The following is a 17670-nucleotide window of genomic DNA, read 5'->3' on the forward strand; positions in this document are numbered from 1 at the left end:
ATTCATATTCTTAAAGAAATTTCACTGTTTCCAGATCATTCTTTTAACCCAGCTCTCTCTATTACTTCGTGGAGTGTGTTCTCATTATCAATTGGATTAATTATACCTTGTAAGGCAAAGATGAATATTAGTATATAAAATTTAACACAATTAGATAATAGTCAATGACAGTTATTAGACGATTTTTCAAATAATTCTATTGGTTGCTAAAATTTAGAAATAAATATACATTACCTCCAGATACCTAGATTCATATACTTGTAAATGTTTGCTGTGCTCCTTCTTGTAGCAGCCATCAGAAATGAATGAGCAAAGGCCGACATGTGCAGAGCTGAAATTATACCTGAAGAGTAAGAAGGACAAAAACCAGTCCACTCAGAAAAGGAGAGGTATTATTTTTCTACGTGACTCTCTCTCTCTCTCTCTCTCTCTCTCTCTCTGTGTCTCTCTCTCTGTCTCTCTCTCTCTCTGTCTCTCTCTCTCTCTCCTCTCTCTTGTGTGTGTGTGTGTGTGGAAAACATAATATCAAATATGAAAAAGATGAACTCATTAATCATGTTCAGATATATTTGATGTTACATGTCTTTTATTGAAAAAGGTATTTATTGGTGAATAGCCAATGAGAGGAGATCAAATCACAAACCTCATTAAGAAACATCTATTCTGCTCTAATCACAAGGTTTTCTTGTTTGTTGCCTGTTGGTCTCATGCAGAATATCCATGGCACATAAGTGTTGTGATCCTGGGAACAGTATGTCTTCTGATGTCAAGCACACTCTTGGGATACGTGTGTGAATATGATACATAAATATTTTATGGGAACAATGAGAATAGAAACATAATTGCAACTGCTAAACCTGTGTAGGTTTTGAAATTCTGTAGACATCCTAGCAATTATGGGGATTGGTGATACTGATGATGGTGATAAAGATTTTAGTGGCATCTTATATTTCTGCTTTTATGATATATAAATGAATAAACTGCTATAATTACACAGAAACGTTAATATAATGTGTATATATATACATATATATATATATGAAATTTATATATAAACACAATGTGTATAATTTCAGTGTGCTTCTTAAATTGGGTACACTGTTCTTTCTTTTGTGTTTATAATTTGGGCACATTTTAGATTGTCTTCCAGTCACTCAAGAGATACACAAGAGGCTGGAGAGACAGCTCTGTCGTTAACAGCACTTGTTCTTGCAGTTCTTGCAGAGGTTAAGAACACAGCTCTAGCAGGACCTTGGTTCAGCTCTTGGCACCCATTTGGTGGCTCACAACCATCCATAACTCTGATTTCAGGGGGATTTAACTTCTGGCATCCAAGGGCACTAAGTGGACATGATGTAAATACATACATTTTGGCAAAACATTCACACACAGAACATACAATAAATAAATAAATAAATAAATAAATAAATAAATAAATAAATAAATAAATAAATAAATAAATTTTAAAGTCATACAAATGTTTAGCAAAAGACTCCGCTAAGCAGGATATATGCTGTTGGGAAAGTGAACAAGCCATTTAATAAAGCATGATATGCATGTGCACTTCAAGTTCTCAGCTTCCTACAGAACCATTGCAACCACAAGGGAAAATAAACCTGACCACTTTGCCCCATGAGCACAACACCATTTATCAATTCTGATACATCTCTAATCAGTTAGTTTAGTTGCTTATTTAGTTGATTTTGTTGCTTAAGACAGGATCATTTCTGGTTACCCTGGATGACTTGGAACTCACTGAGATCCATTTGCCTTAGACCCCTCTTGTCCCCCAGTGCTAGAATTAAAAGCTTGGCTGTCATACCTGGCTGAAGTTGTTTTTTAACTCCACATGCTCCTTCCTGCCTTTGTCTACCAATGCTGAGATTACAGTGCTACAGCAATATATCTGGATCTAACAGATTTTAAAAATTGTACTCTACAACTTCTTTCAGTATATTTTTCCTGTTTGTTTAAAAATACTTTGCTTTAAATTATTTCTTTTATTCATTTAATAAACAAATTTGGTTATCTCTTCTGCATCAATATATATATATATATATATATATATATATATATACATATATATATGAGTTTACTTGAATATATGTTTTTTGTGTGTGTGTATGTGTGTGTGTGTGTGTGTGTGTAGTGTATTCAAAAGTGGATCCATTTGTAAAATAAAATGAGTACAACTATAAGAGCATGAAGAGATGTTATGTGAGTGGCTCATAACATCACAATATTATGAGTTTCACCCAGAAAGCTTCTGGGTGAAGACAGTAATTTATGTTAAATAATAAATAAGTAAGAACTAAGACACTGATAGAGAAACCCATCTAAGTTGAGTGAGCAGCATGAGCAAGAAACAGAGTTAGAGTATCATAGATAGTTCCAGGGTAGTGAAATAATAAGCTAAACATAAGCTTGGACATGCAAATTGCTTATTGCACCATGACAAGGAACTTTAGAGTTCATCTGGAAGCCAATTGAAATAAAAATAACCTAACCATCTGATGGTTATAAGTGAAGAGCAACATGACTCAAGTTACATGGGCAGATAAGGCCTTGGGTAAGAGCAGGCACAGTAGACTGGAAATGAGTGGGAATGTGAAGGAAACTCTTTCAGGAGACAAATTAAGTGACCATGATTATCCAGGTTTGCATCGTGCTAGAAGTCATGCAGTCATACAGGGAAATACAAGAAAAATGGATGAGCTATAGAGTGACTAGAGTATTCCTGGTCAAGTAAAGAAGGGACAAAATGGAATCAGCAATCCCATTTCATGTCAAGCCCAGACTCAAGTATCTTCACAGGCAAAGTTGTATTAAATGTTAGTGAAAACATGAGGACACTAAGCTATGGTGTGATACACATACACACACACACACACACACGCACAGAGTGGGGCGGCAGAGAAATGGCAAAGATTCAAGGGCATATAGCACATCAGTGAACATTCCCACAAAGCTTATGTTTGAGTTATTTCTTTATAGTAAGCTGTTGTCAATAGGTCCAGAGCATCAACACACAAATGAGATTAAGATAAATATCTGGATTAGAAATATTGTGTTGAATTGTGCTCAGTCAATACAGAAACTGCATGAAACCATGATACAAGGAGATGGAAGGCAGATCATGAAAATAGTTTTGAAAACCAAGGGGTACAGTTGCCATGTTAGAAAAATGAATATTAAAAAAAATGGTGATGTGGAAAAATGAAAAATTGACTAGTAGATAGTTGGACATGCAGCTATTTAGCATCAGGCAGGGCATTCTGGCAGAAGTAATCTGACAGTCTACACAGATGGGACTTTGATTAGGAGGAATATAACTAATGCTTGTTTCTGGTGTAGATTTGTTAGAACCATTGTGCAAGCCAAACCAGATTGCAATGGATGGAATGTGTTAAGGTGAGAAATGGAAAATTGTATTATGTAAGCTATGCAAGTGCTGAAAGTATGTTGATTTACATGGTTTATTTAATGGATTTGGAGTATAGAATTTTTGCAATAGTCAAAAAATAAACATTAGTGATATAGATTAATATTAGCATGATGATGTAAAATAAAGTAACAAACTAAGAGTAGTTTTAAGAAATAATAGACTCTAAAAGTAGCTGTAAGCTGAATCAGGGGAACAATATCTAAATAGATACAAGGGATGATCAAGGTGCTATCTGGAACATCTATGTTTTTAAGATAAAAGTCTAAATTAAACTATATAAACAAAGAAAAGTGCATGGAGTGTTAATGAGCACCCTATAAACAAGGAATTGCAAACAATGAATTTTCTGGATAACTATGAAAAGAAAAGAAATGTAACTGAGAGAACAGCTGTGTGACAAATACTAGATAGATTTGGAAGATACTTTGATTTATACTTTTAAAGTCTTATTATTTTTTAATGATGTGTAGATGTATATTTGTATGTACAGATGTATGCAAGTGAACAGAGTCTCTGGAGGCCAAGAGAGAGCTTCAGAGATGGAAAAACTGGAGTTTCAGTCAGTCCTGAGATATCTGCTGTGAGTACTGGGAACCAAAATTGGGTCATCTACAAGAGTAATACACATCTTTTTCTTTTTGTACTTATTTTTTTACACTACATATTTTATTCCCCCTCATCCATCCTCTGACTGTTCTACATCCTGTACCACCTCTCCACCCCCCTGTCTCCACCAGAATCTCCCCACCCCCACCCCACCCAACCTCTAAACTCCCTGGGGCAACCAGTCTCCTGAGGGTTAGGTGCATCATCTCTGAATGAACACAGACCTGGAAGTCTTCTACTGCAGGAGTGCTCCTTTTTCTCCACATCCTTACCAATATGTGCTGTCATCTGAGGTTTTGATCTTAGCCATTCTGATTGGTATAAGGTGGAATCTCAGAATCCTTTTGATTTGCATTTCTCAGATCATTAAAGACTTTGAACATATCTTTAGGTGCTTCTCTTCCATTCATGATTCCTCAGTTGAGAATTCTTGGTTTGTTCTATACCCCATTTTTTGATTGGGTTGTTTGGGTTTTTGGTGGTTAGCTTCTTAAGTTCTTTATATGTTTTGGATATTAGCTCTCTATCAGGTGTAGGGTTGGGGAAGATTTTTTTCCAATCTGTAGTTTGCCATTTTGTCCTATTAATTGTGTCCACTGCCTTACAGAAGTTTTCCAGTTTGATGAGGTCCCATTTATCAATTCTTGATCTTAGAACATGAGTCACTGGAGTTCTGTTTAGGAAATTTCTCCCTGTAACAATGAGTTCAAGGCTCTTTCCACTTTCTCTTCTATTAGATTCAGTGTATCTGGTTTTATGTTGAGGTCCTTGATCCACTGGGACTTGAGCTTTATGTCAGGTGACAAATTTGGGTTTATTTTCATTTTCCTACATGCAGAGAGCCAGTTAGATCAGTACCATTTATTGAAGAATAAATGAATATTGATATTTTTGGCATCTTTGTCAAAGATCAAATGTCTGTCAGTGTGTGGTTTTATTTCCTGGGTCTTCAGCTCTATTCTATAAATCAAATTGTCTGTCTTTGTGCCAATACCATGAAGTTTTAATCACTATTACTCTGTAGTAAAGCTTGCGGTTAGGTGACTCCCCAAGCTGTTCTTTTATTGTTAATAATTATTTTCACTATTCTGCTTTTTTCCTTTCCAGATGAATTTGAGAATTGCTCTTTCCATGTCTTTGAAGAATTGTGTTGGGATTTTGATGATCATTGCATTTAATCTGAAGATTGCCTTTGGTAGGATGGCCATTTTTACTATATTAATTCTGTCAATCCATGAGCATGGGAGATCTCTCCATTTTCTGAGTTCTTTGATTTCTTTCTTGAGAGCCTTGATATAATTGTCATACAGGTCTTTCACGTGTTTGGTTAGAATTACACCAAGATATTTCGTATTACTTGTGGTTATTACACATCCTTAGTCATTCAGCTATCTCAAAATTCCCAAGATTATGATTTCTTACAGAGATTTTTGGTTTTCTTTGCACATGAAAAGTGTCTGCATGACTTTGTCTATCTCTATTATTTGAGTCCATTTTAAATTTAATATAAAGTCAGATTCATTAAAGTACACGTAAACATTAAATTGATTAATAAACTACAGGGAATAAAATTAGTTTATACACTTTTCTTCTTTTCAGTTGACCTTTGTTTTATTAATATGTTATAAATACCTTAAAAGTAGTGTGTCTCAAGTTATAAATAGTTGTAGTTTCAAATCTGTTTTATATTCTAGCACTTGAAAATATTTTATATTTTTCTGGCTATACTTTAACACCATCTATTTAAAATCACAATTAAGTAATTGTAGTTTAAAATCTGTTTTATATTCTAGCACTTTAAAATATTTTATATTTTTCTTGTTGTACTTAAAACACCATCTATTTACAATCACAATTAAGTAGTTTTAACAAAGTAGTCAGTTATCACTATTTGTTTCTAATCTCATAGCATGGCCTTAGTTTTTCAGAGCACTTAAAGCTTCAAAATTCGATGTGAGAAAGATGCAAATGAAATTGCTATCTCCTCAATGGAAGTAGTAGATCCTTTCGGTTTACCACCTACTACAGTTATGCATTGGAACTTGAACTGAAAATTAGTATACTTTTAGAAAAAATTTTATTGGTTATTTTGTTTATTTATATTTAGAATGTTATCTCCCTTCCCATTTTTCTCTGAGACCCCAATCCCACACCTCTTTCCCTTCCTTCATGAGGTGCTCCCCCACTCACCACACTGCCCTGGCATTCCATTATGCTAAAGCATCAAGTCTTCACAGGTTCTATCATCCTTCTGATGACAGACAAGACCATCCTCTGCTACATATGCAGCTGGAGTCATGGGTTCCTCCATGTGCAGTTTTTTTAATTGATTTTTAAAGATGTATTTATGTATTAATTTATTTATTATATGAGTACACTGCAGATGTTTTCAGACACACACTAGAAGAGTGCATCGGGTACCATTACAGATGGATGTGAGCAATATGGCTGCTGGAAATTGAACTCAGGAACTCTGGCAGAGCAGTCAGTTCTCTTAACTGTTGAGCCATCTCTCCCGCCCATAGTGGTTTAGTCCCTGGGAGCTCTGGGTGGTCTGATTGGTTGACCTTGTTGTTCTTTCTATGTGGTTACAAACCCTTTCTGCTCCTTCAGTCCCCTCCATAACTTCTCCATTGGTGTCCCTCTGCTTAGCTGCAAGCCTCCCCCTCTGTATGGGTAAGGCTCTAACCAAGTCTCTCAGGAGACATTCATATCAGGCTTCTGTCTGCAAGTACTTCTTCTCACCAGTTATTGTGTCTGTGCTTGGTGGTTGCATAGGTGATGGATCCCAAGGTCTAGTATTCTATACTGGGAGTGTATGCTGTGGTTATATTTACCTAATGTATAGCCTTCAGCTCAGTGACATCTACATTACTCATTTTGATGGGTCTCTTCTTGCAGATAGGAATACGTAATGCTGGTGTCTTTCTCCTTGAAAGGTTAAGATTTATCAGTGAAACCATAACAAAGTCCTCAGATATCTCAGAGACAGCTTCTATATTCACAATATTCTTTCCTTAAAACTTGGCAGAAGAGGTATTCTCAGTGAAAGCAATTTCTCTGTGGAGTTGAATATGAAGCAAACAATGTAACACTAAAAATCCATGTATTTAAATGAGTCTGTGGATAATGCTTGCTTTTGTTTTAAGGAAAAGGCTGCTGTACATGTCAAAGAGGATGGTCTTGCTGTGGAGAAAAGTGTTACTACTTTTCAGAAGAGGAAAAGACATGGGATGAGAGTGAGGAATCCTGCAGACTCCTGGGTTCTTGTCTCACTAAGATTGACAACAGAGAGGAGCAGGTGTATGGAGAGTTTAATAGTGTTTCACAAGAAGTATGAATGATTGTGCCATGATAATAATCTTTGTTCCTATGTCTTTCTCTGCTGCTTAACGGATTCACTTGCATATATTGGTACAGACTCACCTGAAGAGAGATGAGCACTGATATTTATAAAAATACCCAGGAGAATGTTTTTATATCACAAGAAATAGCCCTGATGTGGGCATCAAGTTGTAATTCTCAGCCATTTTATTTGTGTTGCCCCTTCAGAGTTTAGCTAGAGCAGATCATTTATCATTAATGAAAAGCTACCAAGAAAAGCTGACTTTGATGATTTAAGTGGTCCAAAAAAAGTAACTTTTGAGTACTACTCATTTGCCATTAGTACTTGAAAAGAATGTACTTCTAGGGTGGAATATGAGTCTCTGTCATTGAACATAGGAAAAATAGGATTTAAAATAGAGACAAAAAATACAAGGAGAATAATTCCCCAGAAATAATTTTTATTTTACTCATAACTAATGATGACAAAAGTTTTTCTGATATATATATATATATATATATATATATATATATATATATATATATATATATGACACTTGTTATTAGTTCCAAAGTTAAAGAAAGAAAGGATTACTCTAGGTGATTCTGTAGAGTTATTTCCAACAATTCAAGTTAGGTACTAGATCCCAATCTTATGTTTACTTTTTGAAATGTTTCTACCATTGTCCTATGTGAGATACATAAAACACCATGCTCATTAAAATGACTATTTTATTAAAATGGATTTATTTTAGCAATTATTGATTTAATATCAAGTGATATACCATAGCAACTACAGTCAATTATGATTTTACTTTAATATATTTATTTACTTTACATCCTAATTATAGCTTCTCCCTCCTTTACTCCTAGTTCCTCTCTTTCCCCTCCCCCACCCCTCTAAGAGAAATGGAAGCCTCCCATGCATATCAACCTGCCAATCGAGTTGCAGTAGGACTAGGCACATCTTCTCCTATTGAGATAGACAAGGCAGCACAGTTAGAACAAAGGGACCCTCAGACAGGCAACAAAGTCAGAGACAGTCCCTGATCCTACTGTTAGAGGTCTCACATGAAGACCAAGCTGCACATCTGCTACATATGTGAATAGGGCCTAGGCCTGAAACATGCATGTTCTCTGATTGGTAATTCCCTCTCTGAGAAGCTCTATGGACCCAGGTTAGTTGATTCTGCAGATTTTCTTGCAGTGTCCTTGATCTTTTTGGTTTCTTATACTTCCTCCTCTCTTCAATATAAGTCCGTGAGTACCATCTAATGTTTGGATGCAGATCTCTTGCATGTTTTCACCAGCTGCTAGGTGAAGCCTCTTAGATGATAGTTATGCTAGGTTCCTGTCTACAAGTATAGCAGAATATCATGAATAGTGTCAGGGGTTGGCTGTCTGTCATGGTATGGCTTTCAAGTTGGGTCAGGCATTGGTGTCAAATCTCCTATAGCTAGACTTAGGGGTGGATATGAGGCAACAAATGCATATGCTTGTAATCAAACCCAGATCCTCTGCAAATAGCAGCAAGTACTCTTAACTGGCAAGCTATCTCTCTAGTCCTTGTATATGCTTATTTTCCTTTCTTACTGTGGGTTTTAAAGAAAAACTTGTTAGACTAGACATTGCCTGAAGAGCCTGTGGTTTATTTCTCTTAGAGTCCTTGTGAAGGCAAGCCGGATTTTGATAGCCTAGGGAGGAGAAAACATGGTCCCTATAAGACAGAAGTAACAATAAGCAAGCAGAATCATAAGCAAGTAGAGTCTTGACTGTGAAGAGAAAGGAGATTGCTATACGTGGACATAGGTGCTAGGTTTCTGGAAAGAGATCAAGGGGCGCTGGGGAAGTTTGACAGGGAGGAAACAAGTACTAAGTCATGGTAATATAGTGGTAAGGTCCGAGGAAAGGAAGATAATATTAGATGGCCTAGGAAGGAGGAAGGATGAGGCCCTACTCGGTGGCACCATTGTCACCAAAGTCCCAGGGAAAAGTGATGGGGAGATGGGCAGCCTAGAGAGAAGAAAATGTCTTACACAATTGAAGTGAGGTCTACATCTGCATTTTATTCCTAGATGTATGCAAATGAATAAATTTATGGTCATAAAACTTATGTGGTTTTAGAGTTATAAAATATACACTTTAATATCTTACTATGATGTCCATACATTTTTCTTGTATTGCAAATTTTTTCTTTAAAGCATTAATTATACTGCAAGATAACAGGGTCTCTGGACTATGTGGACTCTCTCTTTCTGTGTGTGTGTGAAAGAAAAGACAGAGAGACAGAGAGACAGACAGACAGACAGACAGAGAGAGAGAGAGAGAGAGAGAGAGAGAGAGAGAGAGAGTGTTATATTCAGAGAGGAAAATAAATAAAATTATATTACTTTTAGCAACAAAATTAATTGCCATAGATTGTCATGTATAAGAAAAAAATTTAAGTGTACAATATATACATACTATTTATAGAAAAGATTACAAATGATTGTGACATTGAAACTCATTGCTTCAGTACAAAAAAATCTTCAGACAGATAGTATGACCTACACAAATAGAAAATGCAAGTTAGTTTGCTAATTACAAATGTGAACTGGTTTAAAAAGTGCTATGATTTTTATATTTCAGACTATATAAGACAATATATGACAAAGATGGAGTTTATCTGTTCTTTTTCTGTTGCATATAATTTTAATATATCTATGCTATCGGATTCCAAGGGCTGTGCACTTGGCTTAACTCCAATAACGTACTGCTGATGAACTCACTGCTGACATAGGCCTGCCAATGGCCCTGACCAGGAACTGGGATCATTTCCCCAATCTCCCGTGGCTTACTCTACCATCCCACCAAAGACTGCCTTGGCTGCCCCGTTATCCTCCTGTACAACTCATTGCCACAGATGGAAAACATGAGACAGTTTTAATACAATAACACAATTTCTGGACACAGAATATATTGTCCTAAACTTTTCAGCTATCTTATATCAGAATTCTGCAGGGTGGCAGGAGCTGCCACTGGTTCTATTTGACCCCAGGCCTTACATTGGTGCTCATGCTTCTCCCTCCAAAGCCTGGTCAAAAAGTCCTTCTCCTCTTAATCCCCTCCTCTTCCTCCGGGAACGGGGAAATCTCACCTTTTTCATTTCACCTAGCAATTAGCTTCAGCCTGCTTTATTAACACAATCAAGAACCAATTAGGGAAACAATACATTTATCTAGTCACACTAATATGCTTTTATGTCAATATTCCCAAACTTCTGTGCAATACTGCTCTATGTGCCTTCTCACTGTCTAACATAACTGTAGGAGTAGAAATATTACATAATAAGGTATATAAATTTTAAATAATGTCCCAGTACTCTTCAGTGTAATACCAATAACATTAGCAAGTACATACCTTTGATCATACCAACCACAGGACTTCTCTTGTTATTCATATCTCAATTGAGGTGATTAATTGAAAAACATAACACTAAAACTTTAACTTGACTGCCTTGATTGCCATGAGCATGTCTGTGTTTACTGACCTGTAGATGCTTGCAACATGTCAAGTATATTTACTTATTTTTTTTATTTTTCCTATTGAACAAATTTCTTCATGCTGACTTACAAAATTATATTGTACTTTACAAGTACAAGGAACTCCAAATCTGAGGCTTCTTTTAACAGTTTCTAAAATATCTTTTGATACTGAGAAATTCTAAACTTAGTATTGGTGGACTTTGAACCTGATGTATAATATATCTGATGATATTAGTGATATTACTAGGAATACTAAAATTCTAATTTTCTCACAGAACTTTATTCAGTCACAATTTAATTACAGCTATTGGGTTGGATTATGTAAGAAAGGAGATCAGTTCCATTGGGTACACCATAAGGATGTAAAACTTTCTTCAGATTTGTAAGTTATTATTTCATATATTACTTAATAACTGATTTATATTTAATAGCCTAAGGGAAGAGCCTTGTGTCTTAGGCCATATCTTTAGTTCACTATTACTATATTTAGAAACTTATGCAATATTAAGGCCAAACTAAAAAGACTTGTACATGTCACTTTTATTTCCTCAGATGAAGAGATGAGATGAGAGCCATACTCAAGATGTGGAAGTACATGGCTTGTGCTGAGCCCAGAGCATTTCATTTCTTTCTCTGTTCTAACTGTCCCTAGACACAGGCCTGGAAGCTTCTAGACTCTACAATCTTGCAGTTCCAGGTTGACTGATTCAATCCAACATGGATTAAAACAATGACTTCATGAAATTGGCAGGCAAATGGATGGAACTTGAAAATATCAAACTGCGTGAGGTAACTCAGTCACAAAAAAATTATACATGGTATGTATGTAAGCAGAAACAAGTGGATATTAGCCCAAAAGTATGGAATACAAAAATGCTATTCACAGACCATATGAAGTCTAAGAAGAAGGAAGACCAAAATGTGGATGCTTCAGTACTTCATAGAAGGGGGAAGAAAATACTCATGGAAGGGAATATGGAGACAAAGTGTGGAACAGATACTAAAGGAAAGGCCATCCAGAGACTGCCCCACCTGGGGATTCATTGCATATACAGCTACCAAACCTGGATGCTATGGTGGATGCAGGAAAGTGCTTGCTGATGGAAACCTGATATGACTCTCTTCTGAGAGGCTCTGCCATAGCCTGACAAATACAGAGGTGGATGCTTAAAGTCAACCATTGGACTGAGAGTTGGGGTTACATAGGAGGAGTTGGAGAAGAGACTGAAGGAGCTGAGAGGGTTTGCAAACCCATGGAGGGCTTGTCAACAGGCCAGACACCCCGAGGTCCAGGGAACTGGACCACAAACCAAAAAATAAACATTAAAGGACCCATGGTGCTGGCCATGTATGTGGCAGAGGATGGTGTTGTTGGACATTAGTGGGAGGAGTAGCCCTTGGGCCTGATGGTATTCAATGCCCCAGTGTATGGGAATGCCAGGGTGGGAAGGCAAGAGTGGGTGAATATTTGGAAGAGCTCCCTCATAGAAGCAGGGGGAGGGGGCATTGGGATAGGGGGTTTCCAAAGGGGATACATGGGAAGGGGAAAATATTTGAAATGTAAATAAAGAAAATATCTAATAAAAATATAATAAAGACCATGGTTTACATTAATTCACATATAATTTTTGAGATAGGGTCCTTCTATGTAGGTCTAGCTGTCCTGGATATTATTATGGAGAACAGACTAGCTTCAAATTCACAGAGACCTACTTAAATCTTCCTCCTTTGTACTAGGATTAAAGGCATGTAATACAACACCCAGCCAAAATGGTATTTTGTTATGATTAATTTTTGCAAATCTTATATATACGCACAGTTTTTGTACTTCTTAAAGTCATTAGACCATTCTTGTTCTGATTTGCTTGCAAAGTCCATAACAGTTTCCTTATTCAAACATGCTAAACTTTTTTGTAAGGTAGGAAAGAGAAATGCTAACTACAGAAGCTGTAAATCTTCATGTGTAGAGATCTGCCCACTTAGATCGAGGCTTGGATGCTCCTCAGATGAGGGCTGCAGTAACACTCACCTCCCTGGGCAAGGTACAAAGCCAATCCTCACACAGAACTTGAACTGTGACAAATGAGTTCATGGCATGTATGAAGGTGGGAGTGGAAAAAATTCTTTGTTTTTAATTCACTTATTTTTATGTTATGGATATGGATAATTTCTCTGCATGGCTTTGTGTGTACCGCATGCATGCCTACTCCCCTCAGAGGCAAGAAAAATGTGCCAGACACCTGGAAATCTAGTCACAGAGAGTTACATCACCATGTGGGTTTCAGAAACCACAAATACACTTAAATAAGTATCCAGGCCTTCCTAAGCTACTTTCAACCTTTCAAGCTGTTCTGTTATGGGTTTTTTTTTCCCATCCTGAAAAGAGTACTAATATCTGACAACAATGTCTGGCCCTGGGTAGAAAACTGACTTTCTGAACTACCAGGAGTATTACAAGATTATAGTCTACCATGGGGTTTTCTGGTAAAAGACGAAAATAGTTCCTCCTCCTTTCAAACACAGTCCAATAGGCCTTTTAATCAACTGGGCAAGAAAACACTCTTCAGAAAATCCAAGAGATATTAGAATAGCACAGAGCCTATCTAAGTATGTAAGGTGGCATAGAGTCACTGCTTTATTTAAAAGAAAGACAAAAATAAGACAGGGTGTTGGGCAAGTGACGGGGTAGGGGCTTAAAGAAACTGAAGGGAGATTTTAGGAGAGAATATCATTGTAATACACTGCATATGTATATGAAAAACATTATTTAATATCTTCAAGTATCTGTAAAATAATTTAATCCAAATTTATCTTCTTGTTAGAACCTAAGTAAACCCAAAGCTATCTAAATACTACTAAAATGATAACATCACTCTAACTATAGATTCATATCCATAGGTATATATGTATATGACATAATATATAGAGAAAAATGGTAAGTAGGAGGAGGAGGGGGAGGGGAGGGGGAGGGGAGGAGGAGGAGGGGGAGGGGAGGGGGAGGAGGATGTTAAGAGTAGTACTATGCCCATTTAAGAGTTAGACAAAACCATAAACATGTAGTTTTTAAACACTAAAACTGTGAGAAATTTTTATCTATTCAATGTTTTGGGTGATGCATTTTCTTCATTTTGAAAACAAAAATGAAATCTTAGAGTTTTATCTTTTAATCTAATGAATTTGTACTGATAGACTTCAGAATTTCAAGTTTGTAAATATCAAAAAATGTTGGATAACAACTGTATTTGTTACTTTTCTCATCACTGTGGCAAAATGTTTGAGATAGCAACTACAGCAAGGATGATTTTTTTTCTGGCTCAGTGTAGGATTTATCCTAGATCACAGATTGAGAAAATAAGAAGGCCTGATAAAGAGAGTGAATGGTGTCTGGTCACATTGCACACATAGACAGGAAGCATAAAGACATGAAAACTGGAACACAACACTCTTTGTCCTTTTTACTCAGTGCAGAACCACATTGGTGGGAATTGTGATGCCCACACTATACCTAGGTCTTCTGTTTGTTGTTGAACTTCCCTGGAAACAAACTCAGGGATGTGCCTGGAGGTTTGTCTAACACACCAGAGGATCTAGGAGCTGAGTGCCTGAGTCTTACTCTTCTGGGGTTTTTACTGAGATGAGCATGGAAACTCTTCTGCCCAAGATCATATGAATCATGCATGTGAAGACTGACACCCTACTTCCTCGAGCTGATGGAGAAATAAACAATTAACCACTTTCCATCATGTTGGTTTGACTCAGAAGTCAGTTGAAGGCTATTCTGTGTAGCCAACCACATTTGTTACCGCACGTACCCCAGCAGATTTTGTTTGCTTGGGTCCAGGAAGACACAGTTAATTATATTTACTGGTATTAATAAGAAAGCCAACTTTGTGGGCAGTTCAGGGCCCCAAACTACTGCTCTGGTTCACGTTGAACTAAGATGTTTGAGAATTGCCTGACTCTTAACATTTGAAAGTTTTAAAATGCCTCTTTGGGAACCACTTGGGAAGAATCTCCCACTTTTATAACCACTATTTGCCTGGTTTCACCTAACCACACCATTCACATTGATTTAGCTGCATCCTGCTCTCATTCTTCCATGTTCCGATTACATATTCTATCACAAATCTATATCTCTTCATTATTTAGTTTTTCACATTTTATTTATCTATTCATTAGTTTTCATCTAGAAGGTGACTTTAACAGCCTTTAGCATATATTGCATCCAATTTCATTTGCAGTTTTATTTTAAAATTGATTAAGCTGGCTGGATATAAAAATGTTAAACACAAATGACGTTAAAAGAAATAAGAAAGTTGTTGTAGAAAAGAGTTTAGTAATGGAAGAATTCTAAGAAGCACTAAAATGCACTGATACTTTAAGTACAAGTAGTTGTGAATGAGTGTGTGTTTGTGTGCATGTGTGTGTGTGCCTGTATGTACATGTGAGTGTTATGTATCTCTATATGTGAATGTAACTGTGTGTATGTGCCTCTGTATGTATGTTTATGTGTGTATATATATATATATATATATATATATATATATATATATATGTGTGTGTGTGTGTGTGTGTGTGTGTGTGTGTGTGTACATTTTGACAGGAAATAGTTTTAGAGAACATGTTTTTATAATTGATATATACTCTGACAATAGTATTATGTTTTACCTATAGTAAATATTATTGGTCAAATATTTAGCTCCATCATTTGTTAGATGTTTTAGATTACATTCATTTTTATTTAATAAAGCTGGTAGTTTATTATTAAAACAGCAAAAACTAAAATATAATTTCTTTCTTTGGCTGTTTGCCACATATTTTAAGATATTCATATATAATTTATATGCATATAATTTATACATATCATTTATTATGTGCAAGATATATATTCTATGTTTCAGACTATTTGATAATACTAAAAATTATAAATGTAAGAATGGATGACTTTAAAAACAGAGAAGCAATGTATTACTACAATTACTTACATACTAAATTTAAAACCAATGTTCTATTTGCTGTTAAGGGGCTGGAGAGGTGGTAAGAGGGCTTGGTGTTTTTTCAGAACCCAAGTTTGGTTTTCAATAAGCAAGTCAAATGGTTCAGAACTTTCCATAACTCCAGCTCAGGAGATGCAATGTTCTCTTCTGGCCTCCTTGGGAAGGTACATGCATTATGTGGCATACATTCTCACAGACATGCACAACCACATACACATACTCATGCACAGACACATGTACATGCACATAAAATAATTCTAATAAAAAGATATTCTGTTAAATATTCATTTGTTAAATGACACATATTGATAGTCACAGACTGAGCTGAGCATCATGCAATGCAGTAATCAATAACTATGAGCTCAGAGCATGGCTCATGAGCGTGTCTATAGACCTGTGCCTGTATGTCAGAAACCTGCTTGGAGAATTCTACAGTGTTTCCTTATTATTACTTATGCTGGAATCTGACTGCTGGAAAGATTCCCTTAATTCTTACGTGGGGAAGAAAAAAAAAAAAAAAACAAGTTAATTCAAAAGCAAGTCTACATTTAAAAAAAAGCTAGAAATTTCTAAAACATTTCCTCTGAGTTAATTAGTATTCAAAGCTAGCTCAGTATAGTCTGCATTGCTATTCATTATAAGTAATATGATTATCTGGACCTGCTCTAAGTGGTTGAAATTACTGGCTAGAACTTATATGCTCTTTGATGTTTCTGCTTTTCCAACAATGGAGAGCTGTTGCAGGCTTTTTTCCAATTCTATAAAAATGTAAAAATTAATCCAGCCAGGATATATAAGCATATACCTCTCCTACTTTAGATCATTTATAAAACTTAGTTGTTAATTAGTTCCCATATTCATCAAATTCTGAGTTTATACCTTCCTCAAACTCATTAACATCAGGTTTTCTTTCTTACTCTTAATTGACACCAATTTGGAAAAACGTAATCCTGACTTCAGTGAGATTTTTGATATAGGAATGCAGACTGACATCATAGACTGTCCTCTGCTACTGTCACTGAGACAGTAACACCTATCAGTAAGCCCCTCCCAATGTCACTGTGCAGGTAAAAGACTAGCAAAGCTAGCTCGTCATAGGTCTCAGCTATCTTCCAGACCATCCCTGTCGTCCAGCCGGTGAAAACCAAAACTAGACCCAGGAAACATCAGAGACTGTGAGTGTGGGATGGGGACTGTGCTCTCATGCTGTCTGGAACAAAGGCATAAAGTGGAATGCCATAGGAAGCTGGGTAGAAAGTTTGGAGGGCTTTGGACTGTTGCCAGATAGAACTGACCTCAGACTGCACACTCATATCCAGTGTTAACTTCATCCCAAAAGTGAGGATAAGATATTGGATCATAATGTGCGTGGATTTAAAAATTATTCACCATGTAATGTGCAGATGATTTTTAACTTATCAGGTAATTTTGAAAATACTTATTACTTTTGTAGACATTCTAAATTGGTGTAATTTACTCCACTGTGACTCTAATTTCTTCAAATTCCAGAAGAATCACATGGCTAGCTAGTGATGTGTTTTTAATAGTTTAAGTTTTATTGTTCTTTCTCATAAACATTTTTGAGTCCTCAGAATTAACAGAAACTTTGGTTTGGGGCAAAGCTACTTCGTCCACTTAAATCACTAAAATATCCCGTATTGCACTAGTAATTTATTTTCAATTTATCCAAATGGTATTCTAAATATGACTTCTATAAGATGCATTAAAATACTAATGTAACTAGGCTGCCTCATCTAGCCTCAATAGAAGAAGA

The 17670-nt window shown here is 36.1% G+C and overlaps 1 pseudogene; it reads left to right on the forward strand.

Moving 5' to 3' along the window:
* The first annotated feature begins 301 nt into the window (after positions 1–301).
* On the forward strand, positions 302–11285 carry LOC110295817 (C-type lectin domain family 7 member A-like; annotated as a pseudogene).
* Positions 11286–17670: the final 6385 nt, after the last annotated feature.

The sequence above is a fragment of the Mus caroli genome, unplaced genomic scaffold, assembly GCF_978045245.1.
Source record: "Mus caroli unplaced genomic scaffold, Mus_caroli_1 scaffold_7, whole genome shotgun sequence".
In the NCBI taxonomy this organism is placed as follows: Eukaryota; Metazoa; Chordata; class Mammalia; order Rodentia; family Muridae; genus Mus; species Mus caroli.